Source organism: Trematomus bernacchii, unplaced genomic scaffold, assembly GCF_902827165.1.
Source record: "Trematomus bernacchii unplaced genomic scaffold, fTreBer1.1, whole genome shotgun sequence".
NCBI classification, from domain to species: domain Eukaryota; kingdom Metazoa; phylum Chordata; class Actinopteri; order Perciformes; family Nototheniidae; genus Trematomus; species Trematomus bernacchii.
Window position 1 is genome coordinate 1,935,976 of NW_022987625.1, and position 19,384 is coordinate 1,955,359.

Sequence of the window (19,384 nt, forward strand, 5' to 3'; positions counted from 1 at the left end):
TCAAATAGGGTACAAGACTGTTTGGCCCTGTTCCGGACCTTGTTTTAATGAGTGATCAGCTCATGTTTAAAGTTGTCACCAGGTGAAACAAAAAACAAGATTGTTAAATAGGATAACAGACTGCTCTTTTTGGCCCTGTATGAAATAACAATGCATCATTTATTAACTATACCTATACAAAATGTAATACATTTTCCCTTCATTATGTAATAACACCTCCTTTTGTAATAATTTGCCCATTATGTAGTAAACAAGTTCAATGCAAATATGTAATACATGTCGCCACATTTTGAAATATATTATTACATATTGCTGTGGTTATTACAAAATGAGTTGCAAACAATAACATTACAACTGTTTATTTATTTATTCAACCATGAATCATCCTTAATCATAATTTTAAAATATTTCAGTAGAATATCTTTCATTGGCCAAAACTAGATCAAGTGTTACCATATTCATTAGCCAACATGTATATCAACATCAATTTTGGGATATATTTACAGTTTGGTTATGGTTACATAATGAATATTACAGTTTTTTAAAAGGGCAACTCACGCATTTTGTAATAACCATTGCAAAATGTAATAATTTATTACAAAATGCAGGGAAATGTATTTCATATTGCGTTCAGGCTGTTACAGAATGCAGCAGATTATTACAAAATGTGGGTTTTATTACATAATTACATGAAAATGTTCTTGAGTCATTACATAATGTGTTGTTTATAGGCCTTTTCTTTTATTCTTTCCTTGTCCTTCTTTTAATGAGTATTTTGATAACTGTTACACATTGATAGAAAAAAACAAATTAAGCTTCTCATTATTCAGACTCAGCTCTCAGCGCTTAAGCTTCTTTTAAATGTTGATAAAACCAAGGTAATGCTCTTTTCAAAAACTAAAAAGACACCAGAGCCTGTTTTAGATATTGTAACTACGCAAGGGATAAAACTTGAAGTGGTTACCTGTTACAAATACCTTGGTATCTGGCTTGATGATTGTCTCACTTTTAAACTTCATGTCAATAACCTGCTTAAAAAACTGAGGGTTAGGCTAGGTTTCTTTTCCAGGAACAAGTCCTGTTTCTCACTTGAGGCCAGAAAAAGGCTAGTCACTGTGACCTTTTGACCTGTGCTGGACTATGGTGATCTGATCTATATGAATGCACCTGCCAATTGCCTGGTCAAGTTAGATGCCGCCTATCACAGTGCACTGAGATTTGTGACAAACTGTAAAGTATTAACCCATCACTGTACCCTGTATGCAAGGGCAGGTTTGCCTTCACTAACTGTACGGAGGCTCAGTCACTGGTACATTTTTATATACAAAGCCATGTTAGGGAAACTTCCTTCCTACATCTGCTCCCTGATCTCACGGCGAATTGTAAGTGGCTACTGCCTGAGATCGAATGCTGTGGTTTTATTAAATGTGCCAACTGCTAGGACTGTCTTAGGGAAGATAGCATTTAGATGCGCAGCTCCGCTAACTTGGAACAGTCTGAGCAATTTGGTTCCACTAAATGTTTTTAAAGCAAGGATAGATGCTATCCAATCGGAAACTGTTGGAACCTGTAAATGTTACTAGCTATGTAAACTGTAGTCACTGTAAATATGCTGTATGATGTCCTTTTTTGTTTTTCTGTTATGTTTATATGTATTCATGTGGAACCTACTTGCAGCAGGTCACCCTTGAAAAAGAGATCAATGATCTCAATGGGATTCACCTGCATAAATAAAAGTTTGAAATTAAATGAAAGATTTTTTTTATCAGAACATGCATTTCTCCTCATTGTGAACATATATTGCACTCATGTTCAGAATATATGGTACGTACATGGTCTTTTATAAATCTGAATATATATAGTGCATACATGTCCCCATATAATTGTGAATATATAGCGCATACATGTCCCCATATAATTGTGAATATATATAGTACATGTCCCCATATAATTGTGAATATATTCTGCATACATGTCCCCATATAAATCTGAATATATAGCGCATACATGTCCCCATATATTTGTGAATATATATAGTACATGTCCCCATATATTTGTGCATATATATAGTACATGTCCCCATATAATTGTGAATATATTCTACATACATGTCCCCATATAAAACTGAATATATAGTACATACATGTCCCCATATATTTGTGAATATATATAGTACATGTCCCCATATAAATGTTAATATATAGTAAATGTATGTTCACATATATACACAACCAATATATTATATATATTTACATATATTACTCAATATATGGAAAGCGGCAATTACTGATGTATTATCCCATATATTACAATATATTATCACAATATATTATTCAATATATATATATTGTAATATATTAACACAATATATTATTCTATATATCTTCAATATATTTTCAATATATTTTGTAGATATGAATAAATATGTTTTTCATGTTGATTATTAATCAGTATCACTTGGTGTAGCCAACAGCAAGATTTCCTTTATTAAATCTTTTCAATTAACCAGTAAATCAGAAAACAAAATAATGCAATATATTGACAGTTAATATATGGGGAAATATATTTTCTTTGCGTAAGGGGTGTGACTGACCCGAGCTTGCGCCTCGTCGTTCTGACAGCTCCGCCCCTTCGCTCCAACCCCCCTCCCTCCCCCCACATCTACAGGTGAAAATTACTTTAGCGACACATTCATTGCAAGAAGTGTAGCAAAAGTCAAGGCCGCAGATTCGTCGATTTATACTGCCACAGAGCAGATTCGTGAAGTTGTAATGACTGATTTGAGAGGTTGTAATAACCAAGTTGCAGTTGTAATGGAATATATGTTTAAAAAATATATTTTTTTCTGCAAGTGAACATTTCATCACTAAGTTCATTTTTTTCCTACAAGCTACAAAACCTTTTTTTTTTCCTGTGACTTCAAATTTGGTTCACAGATGCGTGGATATTTTATACAAGTGTAAATGTATGCACACAAGCTCAGATTTTTTTTCTGCAAGTGATCACATCAGGTTTTACACGCTCTCGCATTTTGCACCATATCTACCTTCATAGTTTGCCTACGACGCTGGTTATCAACTCGGTAAATCAACCCAGGGTTTCTCTGTCCGGCCGAGAGCGCGTTCACGTGAAAGGGACGGGGTGAGCAACATTTGACCAATCACAAACAGGGACAAGCGTACAGCGTGACAGCGTCATACTGCATGAATGAAAAGTAAACTATAATAGACAAATATGAAGAAGTTAAACTTTAAACATCCATGACTTAAACACTTAATCCAGGATAAAGCAACATCTCAAACCTCTCTGCCATCTCATGTAACACACACTTCCTTATTTATCTTTGAATAATAATAGCGTAAAAATAAAGACGACTATACTACGGTCCTTCGGTCCTGAGATTAGCGCCTGCAGGCAGGCTCCATGGACCTGTCAGCTCCGGACAGCGCAAAATGCGTACATGAAGCGCTACGTCATGAACGCAATAAATCGTGGGGGCGTGCTTATGTGATTGGCTTAGAATGGAGGAGACATCTGATTGGCTATAGATAGAAAAAATTACAAGTACGAATTGGGTGACCATCAGGCAGGGCCGGCCCTTGGCACTGGCTAACTAGGCGGTCGCCTAGGGCGCCAGATCTGGAGGGGTGCTGCGCTGGGAGAAAAATAAATGTTAAAATGTTTTTATTCTGCATAATTTTCTGCCCTTAATGTAATACATTTACATTAATAATTGAATAAAGTAAACACCCTTTGCACCCCAAGCCGGCAACATTTTGCATTTGCCCTGTACGATGGGCGCTGTAAGGGATGAAAGTGGGGGATGTTGATTTATCAGGCGCCCGCAGCTCACAGTCAAAGTGAGAGAGAGCCTCCGAGCGAGCAAGAGAGAGAGAGAGAGGGCGTGCATCTGTACCGCGGATTTGTTGTTGGATGGAGGCTGATAACTACAGCTCAGTGAGGTAAAGGACTGAGGTCGCATTCACACCTAAATGTCCGCTTCTCTGGTGCGCACCAGACGACAGTTTGTTACATTGTTTCATTTTTCAGAAGGTTCGGTTTGCGTTCACACATGCAAAATTCAAACGGACTATAAACTTTAAACACAAGTCATGTGCTCGGAAATGCTGTTCAACAATTGGTCAGACATTAAGGGGGTAAAAACGCAAATCCCGGCAATTTCTACCGGAGCCTCCGTCATGGAGCATCGGCAGGTTATTTTCATGCTGTTGTTAATCTGGAGAGCATATCTACAGCAACGGCGCATATGATTATATAATCAGACAACGTGCGATACAAAACATTATAACACATATAATGAGAGACGTTCTGCAGTAAGGAGGGGGTTTTACCGACGGCAGGTGGCTCTGACTTTTATGTATAGTTTTTAGTTTGATAGTTGTTTTTACTCAACACTTCATTCTGCTTCACTCTTTCGCTAACGATTTTGAAAACACCCGCGTTCTTGTGACACGTAAATACTACGCTTCCTATGTTTTAAATGTCCACAAGTGTAATAAATGTAAAACTGTGAATTGAGGTTTCATATTAGAACATGACCACAGAATGATATGTTTTGTGGGATTATAATGTTGTAACAAGAAAAGGTAGAAACCCTGTATAAGTGTGGACCAATTTTTCTTCAAATAAACTGATCCCACCTTTTGGATTGGGACAACTTAAAAGACATCTGCACTCTCCTCTCCTGCTTCAAAGGTAAGATTGCACACTGCCACACTCACACTTGGGTAGGGCCACACCTCATTTACTGATATCAAAATCCTTCGGGATCGCTTAAACAGATTTAGTGGGTCGTCTGAATTGAAACAGCAGTTATTTGAACCTGGTTCTTCAGGAGTTAATAGAGGTGAGATCTTGCTGACCCAGGTGGATCTGAGCCAAGCAGCAAACTTACATAAACTCAATAACTTCTGTTAGGTCAATTAGTAGGTCTGAGTAATTTGCCGGAATAAATTATCAGCCCTCCCGACTCCCAAGAGTGCGGACTGCGTTCACACCAGCGATGAACCGCTCCAGAGTTCACTAGCAAGCGGTCCGAGACCACCTCTTTTAGGCGGACCAGAGTCCGGTTGTTTAGTTCACTTAAGAGGTCTCGGACTGCGTTCACACCGACCCAAACGAACTGCACCAAACGGCTAAACGCACCAGGGTTCGATTCAACCGGACTATACAAGGCTGGTGTGAATGCGACCTGAGTGTTTAGATAGTTCACTTTAGTCTAAGTTATCTCAGTGGGTCTCAAACGGTTTGGTCACAATTTATGTAAACAAATATTTCCAAGGCACACCTTTATAATTATTAGGATAAATAACAACAGGTTTGAAATAATTCCAATGTATACTATAGGACAGTAAACCAGACATATCGTTTAAAACTGGAGATATTAAAAAAAAAGCATGAATAAATAAATGTTAAGGTAAAATAAGATATGAATGAACATCAAAAATGAAATACGTTACATTTATTTGTTATTGGCTATGGTAAGGGTATTGGTTATGTTCACATACTTATTTGATTATTAAAATGTAAACCGATCTTTTTCATATGGGTGTTTTATAGAGTTGTACCCCCTAGATCTAGTCTCTAGTAATTCTGCTCAAAGTGCACCAGATTGAAGCATTTTACTTTAAAATGTTAAAACAAATCTTTCCGGGGGGGATACCCCCGGACCCCCCTAGAGGATGTGACGTCCACCCCCCAATTAAATCATGTTCATCCAATAATGAATACATTTGAAACCTCCTTTATGTATATAACCAACATGTCAATACGTTTCAGTTGTTGTAGTGTATTGGTCTTTTGTAGAGATTTTTCATTTATTCTTTATATATTCTATTGTGTATTGCTTGGAGGGGGGGGGGCACCAAATCATAATCTCGTCTAGGGCACCAAAATGTCTAGGGCCGGTCCTGCCATCAGGGGAGTCTCAAAAAACCCACACACGAATGCACAGCGATCCATGCACAGAAAGTGTGTGGATCAAAAATACATATGTAAAACTTTTTTCTGTATTTTGATTTTATTTACATGTATATGAAACGGAACACATTTGTGTGTGCATTGAAAAACACAAGTGTGGATCCGGAAATACAAGTGTGAATCCTTTTGTGGATCATGAAATACAAGTGTGAATTATGAGACTGTTCTGAGCCCATAGACAACATCTGTGATGTACTTGTATTTTACTTCTTTAGTCTTTTCAATTCATTTCACTTAGTACTTTAATGGAACACATCTCAGATAAAACTGTTGTATAATTATTTACCACGTTTTGTACGAGGTCTTCTTTTTATCAATAAAAAGATAAAGAAAAATAATCCGATTTGAACAAGACCCTGGACCGATGACTTTGCAGGATCCAGAAGGCTGGCCCCCCAGAGATGGATCAGCTCACTAAATGTGATTAGATTGGACCGGACTGTGCCTGCCTACACAGTCTGAGAAGGCTAATGCAAAAGCTCAATAATTAAAAGGATTGTGTTTAATTTATGAACATTCTGCTGGCACAATTCCCCAGTCTTCCCTATAAAACATGTAGGAAATGTTGACCAAGGTGGTTTATGACTGAAACTCGTTTTGTGCTTCTCAGAAAGGTCTTCTTGATGTTATGAAGATCATCTTTGGTCAGCATTGCTCACTAACGGACTGTGATTTATATAGAAACATAGATTGATTTGTCTGTTTTAAGGTTATGTGATTTACTTCAAAGTGTCTACACATAGATAATATCACAAATTATTCTATTGTCTCAGGGCTTTCTACAGACGAGGGTCCTTACGACCCCCTATTTTGTGATGACCTGGAAAAACGCAAGAAAAACTCCCCAAAGAAAACCCATTTTAACACAGGGGAAAATTAACTATTTTCAAACATTACAGATATGTTCTGAATATTAGTTACACTGTGAAGCAACGTCTGAGAGCCCCCCCCCCCTTGCTCCAAGAGCAGTAACTGGCTGTCAGTCAGTAGGAGGCGACTCCTACACAATGTGTGCTCCGTCACAGAGACTCCTCCTTCACTCAGCATCAGATCTCGCTCAGCTGCACCATCTGTCCCACACACGGTAAACCAGCCAAACCAAAACACTCGACACACACATGCATGCATTTAGTCACCCACAGCTTGTACAACTCCACATGAAAAACCACAAACCAGACGGAGATCCAGATTAACGGTCCTCTGTTCTCCGTCCGTCAGCGCTCTACTCCCTTTATTCTCCTTCTCCCTCCATCCTTTCTATCACACTCCCTGCCTGCTTTCTTCCCTACATTATAAATCAGGCTGAACACAAATAGCACTCTCTCACCTCTTCCTCTCCCCTGCAGTCTGTCGTCTTGTCAGCTTGTTTGACTCCTCATTTATGAATTCATTGCAGAGCTCTATGACTCAGTAGAAAGTAGTAATACACTCGGCATCTAGTGTAGGAATGGGTTTGGAGGTATCATTGAAGCAACAAACTGTTTTTATTATTTACATTAAAGAGGTAACATTTGTCAAAAGTAGCCAATTCTGTTCAATAGCAACACATGTAAAAGAAATAACAGATAGAAACTAGAGAATGCAATTCCTGAAGAAATTGCTAGTGGGAATGCTTTATGCTGAAAAGCTGACGCTAAACTGCTATGCTGAAATGTAATGTGTAAGAAAGTGAAGAATTTAGATTGAAATGATACATGAACACTGGGGGCTTGAATGTGTGATGAGAGAAGTAAAGAAAGTAAAAAGGCTTGGAAAAGCAGCAGAATATTTGAAATGCAAACTTTTGAACTAACTTGATGGCGAATGATCTGTCGCCATGCCAACGGCATTTGATGACATCCCATAATACACTTAGATGCATTGATGGCTGCATCATTACCAAACCTGTGAAGTTTTGGGCCATTTGGAGCATTTTCACTGAAGTTATGAGAAAACCGTGTTTCATGGCAGGCATTGTGTTGCCATGGCAACGGCATGTCCCGTAGATGTCTTCACGGCTGGACTGTTAGCACACGTGAAGTTTGAGCACTTTTTTTTCATAGGAGTTATAGCAATATCGTGTTTTATTGCAAGGGATGCGTTGCCATGGCAACAGCTTTTGAGGAAAACTCACTAATGGTATATAGACATGTTGAGGGCTAGACCATTTCCTTGGGTGCGTCTCAGGTCAGTTAAATGAAATCCTTGCGTCCCTCACTTGCGTCGTCTCCGTGTGTTTAGTCCCTCCCACCAGGGAAGCATGGAGAGACGCAAGGAAACCACGAGAAGCAGGGAAATGAGTGTTAAGGGCAATGGGACGTCCTTTCCTCCGGAGCGTCACGTGAAGCGACGTCCGTTTGTGATGACGCCGCACAGCTGTTCGTCTGACAGCAGCTCTGTCCCCGTTATTTTCACACACACCCCCGCCTCTGTTAGTACACATTTACTGACACAAACATTTGTATCATCTGTTGTAGACCCAAATAAATAAAATAAAATAAGAACTCATTCTCAAAAAAGATAAACGCCATTTTTAAAATGTATAAACGAAAAAAGCGATCATGAAAATGTTTCCAATAAATGAATAAAATAATTTTTGACCCCTTTGTTGTTCAGATATATCACATATTTGTAACTAAATGATACATTCATTGAAACAAAACACAGTATAAACTGAGAAGTGACTCTTGTGAGTTTCATGTGTTTTCTTCACTCCGCTGGGAAACTGCTCTCATGTCAAGAAGCAGCACTGCATCGTCCAATCAGTGAGCGATACACAGTAAGGGGGCGGAGCGAGTGGCTGAGGATTTCACCGGAGGATGGTCTGGTGGTTCCTCGGTTATCGCTCCTCCATTATCGCTCCTCGATCCTCGATCCTCGGTCCTCCGGCACAAATAAGGCCACTCAAGATGGCGCAGACAAATCAACCGGTCTCGGTGATACCGAGACCGAGGAGCGAGGAAATGAAAAATAAGAGAAATGAAACGCACCCCTTGCGTCTCTCCGTGCTTCCCTGGTGAGAGGGACTAGTCGCAGGGAAACGACGCAAGTGAGGGACGCAAGGATTCCATTTAACCGAAGTGAAACGCACCCCATGTATGCCTAAGTGAATGTAGTTGGAATGTACAGCATGCCCACTATGTAAAGTGTTTGAATCGAGTGAAATCATCACCATCAATCATAAATCAAATTATGTAAACTATAGTTGCCAACAGAAATACGTATTTGAATGATGATGACAAAATAATAATAAGGAATATTATATTTACTCACCTTATCTCCTGACGGATCACACGGCCGCGGGATTTCCCTCTCTCTCTCCCTCTCTCTCTCCCTCTCTCTCTCCCTTCTGAATGCTGGTGATCACAAAGCACTGATGCAGAGAGGGGGGGGGTATGCTTCTTGATGCAGTCTAGACAAGGTCTGAATACTTATCAGCTGTGTGTGTGTGTGTGTGTGTGTGTGTGTGTGTGTGTGTGTGTGTGTGTGTGTGTGTGCGTGCGTGCGTGCGTGCGTGCGTGCGTGCGTGCGTGCGTGCGTGCGTGCGTGCTGTACCCCAGTGAGAAGTGTAGACTTCACTAAATCTGGTCAGCCACACACACACACACCTGCATGCAGTATGCGGATACACACCCTCCCTCTGATGCTGCTGTTGGAGCGGGCCAAATGCTGGCCTGTGATGTTGTTGCTCACACTCGACATCAACACACTGGCCATAACATGACTGCATCACACACCCAAGTCGTGGTCGTAAACAGCAGTGACAGATGCTAAGCAGAGTATATAGCTTTGAACGGATTTAGGGGATGGATTTACCAGAAGGCTACATGGCGGAAGTACAGGACTGTAACAAAAACCTTGGGATCCCGCAGAGAAATGGACACCATTACGAGGCCAGAGGAAAGGCAGTCACAGCCAAGTACCTACACAGAGTAGGAAAGGTTCTGAAGAGCCAGCTGAACGGAAGGACCAAGACCCGAGGCAACAACACATACACACTGCCGTCATCAGATACCCGCTGCTATAACAAGCTGACCAAAGGAAGAGATAGAAGCCGCTGAGAGAAAGCTCCTCACAATGCACCTCAGTCCAGCTCCCTGACACTATACACTAAGTGAAGGGGGGGGGGGGGTCGAGGACTAGTGAGTGTCAGAGCCACTGTAGCTAAAAACACACACATGTTAGAAGCTAGCACCTAGTTTCATATTTCATGATTATGGGACGCTAAGGCGCAGACATCATACACACACACGACTGTCATGACAAACCTCATTCTAGATCGAAGGAGAACTTAAGTTCCTCTTGTTCTCACTGTGGTTGGATGATGTCCCTTTTCATGTACTGACAGCACAAATAAGAGTTGACGAGGCTTCAGTATGACATTTATTCTATAGGCACTTAGTTGTTCACAGATCTACTCTGAACGTAAGCTCCCACAGACCTTGAGCTTATTGAGGACTTCAGTGAACCCTTATGTGAAGCCCCCCCACCTCTGCCATGCTTAAAGTGCGTGCTTATGGGAATGATGGGATGGAATGAAGGTCTGGTTGTAGGCAAGGTTGCATATCAAGAAAGCTTATGTATAAAAGTATAACAATTATTATGTACATCCATGACCCAAAACCCTTTGGAGATGTGATTTATATAAATAGGAAACTTTGTCAAGGTAAAACAAAAATCTATGTGTAAACTCTGTAAAGATAATAATTAAAAAAGGCATTTAGTGCTTTCAAATATGTAATTATCATGTAATGAGGCTGTTTAGACTGTATCTATGCAAAACACTTCAGAACTGCATGTACCAATTTAGAAACACTGGAGGAGAACACTATTATTATTCAGGTAAAAGTGTGACGACCCCTCCACACCACTAGGCGTTCCGTGGTCTCTCTCTGTCTTGTTTGCAGGTTCCAGTGCTGTGGGTGATCATGGACTGACGAGCTGCACCTGGGCAGCTGCTATAAAACAGTCCATCGCGTTTCGGGAGGGGGCTCTCATTCCTCTGGGCACTCTCTCCGTGCCAGCCTCGGGGAACCTGCTGCTGGCTTTTGTTCATTCATTGTTAACATCAATAAATCATTGTTAATTGGTCACACCTCGTCTCGACTCTCCAGTTTATGTTATAGCCAGAGCCGGGCCGTAACAAAAGGTATGTTACACACAGTGCTTGAATTGGAATAAAAAAGGTGCCAGTACTCTAAATCAGCAACTGTTTCAAGTCAATTTATTTATACAGCCCAAAAACAAGTATTTGGCTCAAAGTCATAGTATATCCTAATGCTGGTGGGTTTGTCTCTTTACTATTTTAGAAAGGCTCACTGTACTTAAACAAAATGACTGAGGGTGCATCTGAGATTAAAGGGGGTGCAGTGGTAAAGTGCTATTTTTATAAGTGGGGAGTGGACCTGACACCCTCTGGGGGGTCCGGGGGCATGATCCCCCGGGAATATTTTGTTTAAATATTGAAGTTAAAAGCATCAATCTGGTGCACTTTGAGAGCAACATGAAGAGATACATGGATACATGTCAACATCCATATGAAACAGAACTGTAAACAGATTTACTTTTTCTTTATGGATATAAAAGAAAGTAAAGCCTGACTCCTACTGGCGGCTGGTTAAATGACTCCTCGTCCCTGAGTACACTCACCATCAGAGAGAGAGAGCGAGAGAGCGAGAGAGCGAGAGAGAGAGAGCGAGAGAGAGAGAGAGAATGAGAGAGAGAGAGAGCGAGAGAGAGAGAGAGAGAGAGAGAGAGAGAGAGATAAGATAGAGAGGAGATCGCGTAGAGAGAGATTATCTATTGCTCTCATCTCCCTACTCTCTCTTCTTCAGTCTCTAGGCGAGAATTCAATATATCTGAGAGCCTTATAGACCTCTCTATCTCGTACTCTCTCATCTCTCTATCTCTCTCTCATCTCTCTATCTCGATCTCTCATCGTTCTCTCTATCTCTCTTCCTTCTTCTCACTCTCCTAATATTCTCATCACTTTGCTTCTCTCGCTCGATAGCTGACTTGTTTTATACTCACATTGTTAAAAAAGGCTCCAGAAGGCCTTGGGGACAGCAGTATCAGGGGCTGGAGCTGGACAGGCTCTTTCATCAGCACTTCTCCTTCCCTTTGCCAGCCACGACCTCACATCATTTTCTGGATTGAACTGTCCTAGCGGTGGTCCATTACATTTGATAAAAACCAGACTGGACAGTCGGCTGACAGAGAGAGCATTCCTTTGTGCAGTAAGGATATCATTCATGCTGCTGAATGCCCGCTCACACTCACTAGTGGAGACAGCGATGGTCCGGACTGCTTTTAGTAGAGGCTCCATGGCAGCAGGTGTACGGGATGCCCTGATTTCCTTGTATTCACGAAAGCCCTGAACAGTCTCTCTTCTGTCCACTTTCAGCACTTCGCACAAACGTAGCACCTCTGCGTCCCCATACTGTATGTCTAACTCCTCTTCAGGCCAACTACCAGGATGGAGAACCTTCATGTCATGTATTAGCTGATTATCCCGGGCCTCCCGGCCTTGTAATGGGCTTTCTCTTGTGCTGACATGAGAGGAGGTTGTGGAAGTCATTCTGTGTCTCAGATTCTCTACCATATTGTGGAAAAACTGACCTGCATGAATCTGTACAAGCCTGCCATTCTCACGCAGGGCAACACCCTTGAAAGATTTCTCAGCTAGAGCTCTATGAACTGTAGTCATATGTGGGCCAGGCATGGAGACCATGGATTCAAAAACTCGTATTTCTCGAGTTAGCAGCCTATCTGCTGTAGGCAGTGTCATCTCTCTTTTTTGGAGTTGCCTAGAGAGGTCGCTGAGCTCTGTGAGCGCATCATACGTCAGTCCCAGATTGCTGACAAACGGTGCAGATGTGAGCACATCATCAAGGCCCTTGTACTTTGCTCTGTCTCTGGAATCCCTGCTCGTGTCGTTTGCAGCATTTGAAAAGTGATCATGAAGCACTCTGTAGTTTTCCCAGACTCCTCTGATGCTCCTTTCACTTGAAGCTACCCAGCGGATGGACAAAACACGCCCGATCACCAGGAGACGCTGTCCGACTGCTTGAAAATGATTGAGCCCTGAGACCTCCTTGACCACATCCCCAACTGCCAGCTCTAGTCGATGATTTGAGCAGTGCCACACAAACAAGCTTGGGAATTTACTACACAACTGGGTAGCAACGCCTGTTCTCTTCCCTAGCATTACTGAAGCCCCATCACATGCAAAAGAAACTAAACACTGACCTAAAAAGTCCTCGTTAAAATGTCTTCCAAGACACTCCATTAAAGCCTTTGTGATGTCATCAGCAGTTGTTCCATCCAACTCGATCAGCTCCCAAAAAAACGTTTCGGGCTCAGCATCAGCTAATGCTGAGCGTAGACACACAACAAGCACAGTTTTACCACTAATAGTGGTAGATTCATCGACCAAAACACAGTTTTCTTTTGTTTTCTATAATGTCTTTTCCCATTTTTTTCTTCAGCTCATCTGCTATGTGGTCGATGAGGTGTTATTAGAGTGCAAACCAGTGGCGGCTGGTGGAAAATATTTTAGGTGGGGCTGTGGAAATGGTGATCAAACAATACTACTAATACTCCAATTTTTTGAGAAAAGACCCCTTAAATTATGACTTCTGGTGATGTTAGAGGGGGGCGGGGAAGGACAATTTGAGGCTTAAAAATATGAGAAGACTGATCAATACCTCCATAACTTCAGTGTGGTTAGCTATGAATCTTCCAAAACTTCCAAACACCTTGTCCTGGACATAGTTTCTACAGCATAAACTGTGCAACAGTACAGTAGGCCCACACAAACTGCAGAACACCGGGGCTTTGGGAACACTGATTTAATTCCCATTTAACCTGTTAAGGGGCTTTTTTCCCCCGTTTATTTTCTCACGAAACTGTGTCTCAGGGCTTCTTAAAATGTAATAAACTATTCATGTGTCCTACTCAGAGGACACACATCTAACTGATGATATGAACCATGTTTACCGAAACAAAACACAAGTCTCACAAGAAGCGTCTAAATGAGCCCTGAGCGAAAAAATGCTAACGCACTCTAGGTATAAATCAATCGATATACTTATCGGATATGCACAAACAAGCTTACAAGCTGAGATTCCACAGATTCTAGAAATATAAGTATCATCACTGAGCGATCAGAACTCGCGACAGGGGAAGCAAATACAGACATCACACGACGTAGCTTTAGGTAGCAAAACACGGAGATATGCTCACCTTTTGCAGAATAACAATTCTGATCAAAAACGAGAAAAACGCAGCTGAAGGTTAATCCATAGGTTAATCCAATGTGTCTGTCACTTTGAAAAATGATTGATGATCCATAATTCCATTTTTATGTCAAAAACGGAGTTTTCATTAGCTGCTAATGGTAGCTTCCAGAGTGTATGACAGCTTCCTGTTTTGTCTCCTTGGATACGAGTCCAAACAACTCACAGACTGCACCAGGCGCTGACGTAGGCGCCCTGTGACCATCAGATTTGACGACGCTGATTGGCTGAAATTATGTTTCGGCGGCATAGTTTAAAGATAGCAACAGTTGGCTTCTGCTGCACTTGCTGCCCTCTCGTCTGGGCGCTGTGCATAGCGCCCAGACGAGAGAGGGTAATGATACACGGGCAAGGCCAGGCAGGAAACATGTGACTTATCAGTAACTTTAGACATCGTAACACAATTTTAAACGAGATTTTATTGTAGATTATACATTTTACTGATACCAAATATATAATATTTACCTTGTTTATTAAAAATAAAAATAAAAATAAAAAATATATTTTTTAAATATATATTTTTTTATTTTTTTTTATTTTTTAATGTGGGAAGAGGGGGGGCGGCGCCCCTAGCGCCCCTATGGGCCGGCCGCCACTGGTGCAAACCCTGCCCACGTTCAGCCCGTTCAGTTTCTGTAAGTTCAAATCAATTGGCATGTCCGTGAATGGCCGGCTATGCTTGCCAATTTTATATGCCGTTCGAAAAACTCTGATAGTGGTTTCGTATTCTGATCTATGCATAGACTGCACTTGCTTTTGAATTGCTTCACGTGAAGCAGATTGAAGTATGTCAGCAGTTTTTACATGGGCTTGTGATTCTTTGTGTTCTTTGATTTTTTTTCTCAGGCTAGCTTGTTGTTTGCACTTGTCACTACCGAAATGAGACACTGCACACTCACCCCATTCAATCGATACTTTCACTCCTTGTCCAGTGTGTTTTCCCAAATATTTCACCTCTTTACATATCCAACATCCCAGCTTTTTGTCTTTAACAATGAGCCATTCATTGGTCTTGCAAAAATAGTCCACCTGGTCCCTTGTCCAGCAGTCAGGTGCATCGCTTTGCCCGGTGTTGTTGGTGGTAGTTGCGCCAGCAGCAGCTAACGTTAGCGGGAGAGAAGGCTCTGTGGGAGCTAGTGCTACTGAACTTGGAGCAGGAGGCTCGACCAGAGAAGGCACAATTTCAGACACAGGCACAGCATTTTCTGTATTTGCAGTCGGCTCCTTGTCCGGCGACAACCGCTGTCTTTTCGCACTATTATTAAGCCACGCTAACATTTTCGAAATGCTAACGTCGTCGTTATGTGATGTCTTTTCTGCTCTAGACTATCGCGACGTCGCGTCATAGATGCATCATCTAGGTACGCACTACGCTGGGCACAGAGCCGTATCTGGCTGGGCATATTTGTTGTCATGCGTCATGACGTGCGGCCGGCGGCTGAGTACCGGCATTTTACTGAGTACCGGCAAGGTGCCGGTACCACATGGGTAAAAATCAGAAGTGCCGGTACTGCATACTGGTGAGTACCGGCCCAATTCAAGCACTGGTTACACATATCGTATGTTAACATCAGAAATTGACCTTATAATCATCTTAAGAAAAAAATAAAACAGTTTAGTTTGTTAGGGTTGAAATGAGTCATATAGTACTTGCAAACTAGTTTCAATCACTAAAAGCCTAGGATTCATTTCCTGTCCGTTCACAGTCCACAAACTTGATGAGTACAAACAATATGGAACGTTTACAATGAAACACTGACCTCTGCTGTGTACACAGAGAAGGTGCATCTCTGAGAACCCTTTGGAAATATAACAAGACATGGAATATTATAGCATCTTTCTAATGAATGAGACATTGTTGCTGTCTGTATTAAAGGTCATGTTTATCTCTTATCTAAGTTCATCTTCAGTTAGTCTGGGAGAAATATTGTCTTTATGCTTATGAAGACACACATATGGGGGGGGGGTGAGAGAATAAAAATTGCACACACACATTTGTTATTTCACTTTAAATATGCATTTGTGGTCATATTTGAAAAGTGCCTCTTTACCTTCTTGTGGAAGCCTTCAGATTCATGACTAAGACCATGGTCACACGCAGGAAGGAGATGTTCCGCCTGCAGAGGAAACACTTTGCATATCAGATTCAGGTTATTTATAAACTGATTAGGCTATGCCACCAGCGGATTTATAGGAGCCTTTTTTTGGAGGCATAGTCATTGTAATATATAAATATTATAAAACTAAATGAAAATAATAAACAAATAACGGTACTGCCGGAAGTTTACATCAATAAAGTACTCCCTTAGCTAAGACTGTACTGCTTATAGATTGACTATTGACTTAGTCATCTTAGAAAGCTTAGACTCTGAGACCTAACCTGCTCTGGAGCACAAGTTGCCATGGCGATCTGACCAAGTAAAAAGAGAGCTACCTTCGTTACCCGGAAAGCTCTTGGGGCTCAACACACCTGCTGACAAACTACTCCTGTTTTGTAGTGCACCCCTCTTTGTTTAGGCCTGTAGGTTTAACATGGCTGCGCTGGTGTGGTGATTTTGATGAACTTTTAGCGAATGCTGAATCCAAATAACTTCCTGTGTTTCACTGCACTACCCCCCGGGTACTCAACAACACACACGGCAAACCTAAAGTAGATCATCCAAACACAGACACACACACAGACGGCGGTATGATGATACAAAGAGAGACATTATTTGGTTAAACTTCTGATGTTACTTGGAGCCAATCGCAAAATATGTCCACCCTGTCATGGAAACATTGAGAGTGCTTTCACGTATACATTTCATTGTATAGTGATTAAAACAAATTACATTTTCATCAATATATTTTGTCCCTTTTTTAACAAGCCACAATAACAACAATATATTTCAGGTAATAAGAAAACTGTTTTGCTAATAATTAATTTACTGCTAAATATTTGCTTCCCTATAAAATATGCAATATTATTTTCAAATAAAATCAAACAACAAATATACATATTTTTTTACAAAGAAATCCACCAAAAGGCCATTTTAACTTGACATTTGCATGACAGGATGGACAAAGACAAATGATTGAACTGCAAAAAACTGTTGATTAACCCTTCTGTTGTGTTCGGGTCAAATCTGACCGATTTACTACTTTCATCAATCATAACTTTTGTGTTTTATATTTGATTGCATCAAGGCTATGATATCCTCAACAGTAGACATGTGAACATATACAATTGCTGACCACCACTTTCATTGAATTTTGGGTGGTTTAGTCAACTTTGTAACACCTATGATGTTCCCGGTCCGATGACCGCCATAAGAAATGAATGGGTAACCATCCATTAAATAGCGCACGCACGCACGCACGCACGCACGCACGCACGCACGCACGCACGCACGCACGCACGCACGCACGCACGCACGCACGCACGCACGCACGCACGCACACACACACACACACACACACACACACACACACACACACACACACACACACTGATTTGATGCATTTCCCGCTCTCATGTGCCCACACCTGGCAGACTAAACAATGCATCATATCTTCTCACAGAAACCCCTATTTATAATTACATTTTTGCCTTGCTCTCATTTGACTCCATGAGCACAATGAGCGACCGATTAGACTGTTATCTGTCAGAGAGGTTCTAGACCAAATGTTTGAGCCAGATGAAGAGGGGATTGGTGTGGAACCCGAAATAGAGGAAGATGTCTCAGAGATGGAAGAGAATATCGATCCTGATTTTGAGGAAGAGGCCCCTGAGGAAGAGGCACCTGAAGACCAGGCACCTGAGGTGACATCGCAGTCCAAGGATGGCAACTTGCTCTTGAATTCCTCCTCCCAGGACAGAGGAGGAAGAGCGAGGGTGGAACATTATGTTAGGATGACGCCAGGGCAAACACGATATGCAACATCACGTGTGGATGACATCAAGTCCAGCTTTCACCTCTTTTTACAGGAGTTAATTCAGAAGATTATACTAGAGATGAGACACCTGGAGGGGAGGCGTGTTTTTGGGGGCACGTGGAGGGCTTTTACCTGTCCATGTAGAACTCCAAGCCTACATACTGTAGGTCAGTTGATTCTGGCAGGAGTATGTCGGTCAAACAATGAGGCTTTACAAAGTCTGTGGGATGCAGGGTCCGGGAGGGGATGTTTCCCGCTCTTATGTGCCCATCCCTCCCAGCATTTGCGTTAATGTAAGAGCATTTAAAAATGTCTATTTCCTCCATCCCTCACTTTCTTTTTTCTGAAGGCAAAGAATACATCACTTTAGGCAAAATAGCGGATGTTTTTATAAATTCTAATATTTGAATTCTATAAATTGCAATACTAGTTGTTATCGACAAATGAACGGTATATGCCACCCTGAGTGGCCGATAGGGTGGACATTTTGACCTTCAGTAAGCATATTAGACAAATTGTGAATAGCTGGCTGGTCTGGTTGTTGAAGACAATTTAGTAGGCAAACTTACAGGTTTTAAAAAAGATCATTTTCTAATTGCTTCCAGAATATTCTATGCCTGTGACATGTTAAGCTTAGGTAGAACAAGTAGGCAAACTCGCCTCACTTTCCCGCCACTGGAGACAGGAAGAGAACGCGTCTGCGGAGACCCGGACAGGGAAACTGATACAAACTCCTATTATTTTATAAATAAGATATGATTTTGAACATGAAATGATCAATCCATGAGTAAAACGAGTAAAACTTAACTTATTAAAACTCATTATATGAAAAAAAAAACAATTTTTTTAATGATTTGACTACTTTTCCTTACATTGAAATTGAATTGTTGCATTGGACATAGCAAAATAGACGAAAAACTGAAATACATCTAGAAAATGTGTCTTAACAGCCGTGTTATGCATTAAATAAATATATTAAACTTAGACTAACATGACAACCCCCGATTTGTAATGTCAATTGAACATAGAGAATTGGTGATTAGAGATTAACCGTAGCTTCACATTAGCAAATGGTGGGATTGTGTATAAAATAGCCTCAAAAAACATTTCTGCTATCAGATGTGAATATTAGTTGTTCAGAATCACAAACTTGATGTACTTCACCTCAAAAGTATAATTGTAATACATTGTAG